The following is a 5,095-nucleotide window of genomic DNA, read 5'->3' as shown; positions in this document are numbered from 1 at the left end:
TGTTTTCTTCTCTGGTTAGGATTTTTATCACTTGGGTTTCACTACGAAATATTTTGTCACAAGTTTTGTTTAGTGTTATACCTCCCTCTTCCCATATCTAGACACTCACTGTGATTTTTTTTTAATATTATCCTTTAATGCCTCAGATTCCTTTACTAAGTATTCATGCATTTATTTAGCCAATGTGTTCATGTGTTCAATGAGTTAAGTAAGTAAATAAGTAAGCATGTAAAACCTATTTTGTGCATAACACTTTGTCATTACATTTACAACAGGGCTTGAAATAGAATGGTAGGGACAACAACAAGTGTAAATTGTATACATATTTAAATACTTCTTTTTTTTTAATTTTTTTTTTAATGTTTATTTATTTTTGAGACAGAGAGAGACAGAGCATGAACGGGGGAGGGTCAGAGAGAGGGAGACACAGAATCTGAAACAGGCTCCAGGCTCTGAGCTGTCAGCACAGAGCCTGACGCAGGGCTCGAACTCACGGACCGCGAGATCATGACCTGAGCCGAAGTCGGCCGCTTAACCGACTGAGCCACCCAGGCGCCCCTATACTTCTTGGGATTAAGCAGAGTCCCTTCATGGATACTAAGACACAGGTTTCCAAACATTCTTGATAATAGCACCCTTAGATCAAAAGAAATACTAGTAATCTTGTTGATAGATTATTTAGACCAAAAATTTATTTATTCATTTATTTATTTATTTACCTATTTTTTTTAACTTTTTTTTATTTTTGAGACAGAGAGAAACAGAGAATGAACGGGAGAGAGGCAGAGAGATAGGGAGACACATAATCGGAAGCGGGCTCCAGGTTCTGAGCCATCAGCCCAGAGCCTGACACGGGGCTCAAACTCACGGACCAGGAGATCGTGACCTGAGCTGAAGTCGGACGCTTAACCGACTGAGCCACCCAGGCGCCCCTGTTTACCTATTTTTTAATATGGAACACTTTATGGATTCACATATCATCCTTGCACAGGGCCATGCTAATCTTCTCTGTATCTTCTTAGAGTATGTGCTGCTGAAGCAAGCACTAGACCAAAAATTTAATCAGTAGTCTGTGTGGTGGCCTGAGAGGTGCCTTGAGAGCTGCCAACAATAACTGCTTGCGGAAAATGGAGCTTGGCTGCGCAGTGTAGTCTGTGACATCTGTAGATTGTGCAAGAGGTCCCTGTGGGATTGGATAGACCTCTGGGTGGGAACAAACAGAAGCAACACAAAGTACAAAGGCTGAAAATCCAAGAAGTCTAAACTCAGATTTGGAAATTCAGAATCTTTACGAGGGGTACATTATTAAAGTGGAAGGGCATAAACTATTTAATATATATATATGTTATATACATATATATAACTTCATAGATATCTTATAAAGATTTTATAAACACAAGATGTATTCGTTTCCATTTATACTGTAGCCCTAAACGCCACTAAATGTTAGGAGTAGGTTGGTTATCAAATTCTATCAGAACATATAAAGAAGAAGTAAAGAAAGATTATTACATAAGTAGACTGAGCCATATTTTAAATCTCCATTTTGAATTTGCTTTACTTCTCACCTATACAGCTTAAATAAAGAGAATCACTTGAGACAAATTGGAATAGACGGATTGTATGATGTTATTAGAGTTTGGTTTTCTTTTAATTAGTCATTTTAAACAATTTTGTATAGATAGAACTGACAATGTGGAACTTATAGGTAAAACCAGTGGTAAAAAATTCACAATAGAAATTTAAAACATTATCTCAGTTGATGATATCACCCAGAGAAACATATCGATTTTCACATGTAAACCCAAATATGTAATATTTAGCTATGGATTCACCAATACAACTTAACCCTTACTGTTCCACCCAGTGAAATATAACTTTGCTTCATATATAGGTATATGCATATGTAAAAATTAAGTGATCTATACACTTACGATCTGTGCACTTTATAATGGGTTATGTCTCAGTAAATCTCTTAAAACAAAAATTTGCTTTGATTATTAAAATTATTTGGGTACCACTATCTTCTTGTTAATTGCTTTTCCCTCTAGTGAGGAGTATCCATTTGAAAAATTACTAACCAAAAAAGAATTCTTTAAAGTTTCAAAGTTATATATTTCCCACACTGTATGAAAACTATGTCAATAAATAGATTTGATTTTATTTTTAACATATGAGATCTCCATTAACAGCAACAACAAAAAATTAAAATACTGTTAATGTTAGAGCAAAATTAAACTTTTTAGTACTCCTTTAACTTAAGAATATCTGTGTATGTCTATTTTAATGGTCTTCTCTTTTCAAAACATTGTTAAAGTGATGTAAAATATATTCTTTTGAGGGAAAGAAATATACAGCAAAGGGGCTAATATTTTGGTAAGACTGCCATAAAAGAAAACAGCACAAAACAGAAAAACATCATCATTGAGTGAACCATCTGGTGATTATAAATAAGAATTCAGAAGACATTCCATTCTTAAATGGAATTAAATGGAATTTTCATCACTTCTAAACTATATTTCCCCACCATATAGTATATGTAAACGGCATAATTCAGTGAGTAAGGAGATTCTCCCTACCCCAGAGCCAGAGAATACACAGTGAGGTCCAAAACATTCTCTTTTTTCTTTCTTTCTTTTTTTTTTTTTGTTTTTTTGTTTTTTTAAGTAGGTTCCATGCCCAACATGGAGCTTGAATGCATGTCGCTGAGACTGAGAGTTGCGTTCTCTACCAACTGAGCCAGCCAGGCACCCCAAAACACCCTTTAAAACAGCAAGCACATAGGGCTGCCTGGGTGGTTCAGTGGGTTAAGCATCTGACTCTGGATTTCAGCTGCCGCTATAATCTCACGTTTAATGAGTTTGAATCTCAAATGGGGCTCTTCACTGACACTGTGGAGCCTGCTTGGGATTCTCTTTATCCCTCTCTCTTTGCCCTCCCCTGCTTGTGCTCTTTCTCAAAAAAAAATAAATAAATAGACATTTATAAAATATATTTTAGAAAACAGCAAAAATAAGATAAGGCAAAAAACAAAAGACTAGAAAACATGGGAAGGAGAAAGAGTCTACAGTTGGGGAAATTGTTTTGTTATGACCCTTCTGGAAAAAAATAGAATGTTATATCTCATTCAGGCTATGAGTCTGTACCTTTGTCTATTCTATCATTTTATTGATCCATTTGTCAAAAGAAGGGAAGTATAATACTTCTTATACCATGGACATATTTTGACAAGACTGAAATTTAGCGTCATTGATTTTACACAGTTGGTGGTCACCTCATTCACCTGCAGTCACATGTAGCCCTTGGCTTCTCCTCTTTTGCCTGCTATTAGTTTTTATTTGTCTATATGACTTAGAGTTTGTATCAGTCATGAAAAAGACAAAAGAACATTATTTGTAGTCATTTTGAATATAGATATTAATGTATGTAAAAGATAAAAGGTAAAAAGAGATGAAATATTTTAGTTTGATAGCTCTGGGTGCTTTTTGAGAGCTTATAATTTTGAACAGTAAATTCTTTTTTTTTATTATTTTTTAATGTTTATTTTTGAAAGAGAGGGAGAGGGTGCCTGTGAAAGCGGGGGAGGGGCAGAGAGAGAGGGAAACACAGAATCCAAAGTAGACTCCAGGCTCTGACCTGTCATCACAGAGCCCGACACAAGGTGCAAACCCAGCAACCGTGAGATCATGACCTGAGCTGAAGTCAGGTGCTTAACTGACTGAACCACCCAGGTGCCCCTTGAAGAGTAATGCTATTGAAGTGGAACGAAATCCACAATAAAATGACATGTGATAAGCTGAACTATAGACTTTTTTTGAATCTTGGTATTAAGAAAACTAATTGAATCATAACTTTAAGCATACAGTTTGCCATTTTAATTTTTTTTTAAATGTTTTATTTATTTTTGAGACAGGGAGAGACAGAGCATGAACAGGGGAGGGTCAGAGAGAGGGAGACACAGAATCTGAAACAGGCTCCAGGCTCTGAGCTGTCAGCACAGAGCCCCACGTGGGCCTCGAACTCACGGACCGCAAGATCATGACCTGAGCCAAAGTCGGCCGCTTAACCAACTGAGCCACCCAGGCACCCCATACAGTTTGCCATTTTAGAATGGAACAGTATTTCCATTATGCATTTTGTACGTGAAAGCATAAATGATGAGGATATAGTGGGATATTTAATTTTTTAACAAGATTATTGACTGTTTAGGACATATTTTAAAATGGTTAGTGTTTATATCAACTTCTCTCTTTTTTCTTTTTCTCTACAAGAATTTCATTGAAAACCTATGCTGTTGATGAGAATTCAGTAAATTGATGTTTAAAAGATAATCATCTTTAGTTTACTCATTCATACATTTCAACAGAGTAAGAATATTTTTATTGAAGTCCATAAATCTGAAATAATGTCTTTCACATATGCATATTATAAGTCAAATTAATTTCTGATTGTCTGGATGAATATTTTGCCTAGATTCTTCTAGTTACTTTCCCTTGAAAATTACTAGCCAATGTATTATTTATCAACTCAGCAAGTGGTATTAACATAAATGCATCTTTTTATTTCCCTGATAATTTGGTATAAGTAGGGTTATACACAGGCACACATGCACAAAAAGACATATTATGTGGAAGATATTTGATTTAAAAATATTATTAAATAGAATGTTTTATTGAAATAGCATTCACATCATCATTGGAACAAAAATCTGATGCCTTTATAAATGCTTTTTAAACTTAATTTGTTGGTGCTGAGAGAACTGGACAGCAACATACAGAAGGTTGAAACTAGACCACTTTCTCACACCATTCACAAAAATAAACTCAAAATGGGTAAAGGACTTGAATGAGAGACAGGAAAACATCAAAACTCTAGAGGAGAAAGCAGGAAAAGACCTCTCTGACCTCAGCCGTAGCAATTTCTTACTTGACACATCCCCAAAGGCAAGGGAATTAAAAGCAAAAATGAACTACTGGGGCCTCATGAAGATAAAAAGCTTCTGCACAGCAAAGGAAACAACCAACAAAACTAAAAGGCAACCAACGGAATGGGAAAAGATATTTGCAAATGACATATCGGACAAAGGGCTAGTATC

General features: G+C 35.5%; 1 pseudogene; it reads right to left on the bottom strand.

Annotated features, from left to right (window-relative positions):
- Nucleotides 1-946: 946 nt before the first annotated feature.
- Nucleotides 947-1,046, bottom strand: LOC125924120 (uncharacterized; annotated as a pseudogene).
- Between the last annotated feature and the right edge of the window lie 4,049 nt (nt 1,047-5,095).

The sequence above is a fragment of the Panthera uncia genome, chromosome B1 (assembly GCF_023721935.1).
Source record: "Panthera uncia isolate 11264 chromosome B1, Puncia_PCG_1.0, whole genome shotgun sequence".
In the NCBI taxonomy this organism is placed as follows: domain Eukaryota; kingdom Metazoa; phylum Chordata; class Mammalia; order Carnivora; family Felidae; genus Panthera; species Panthera uncia.
This window is presented reverse-complemented; position numbering and strand designations above follow the sequence as displayed.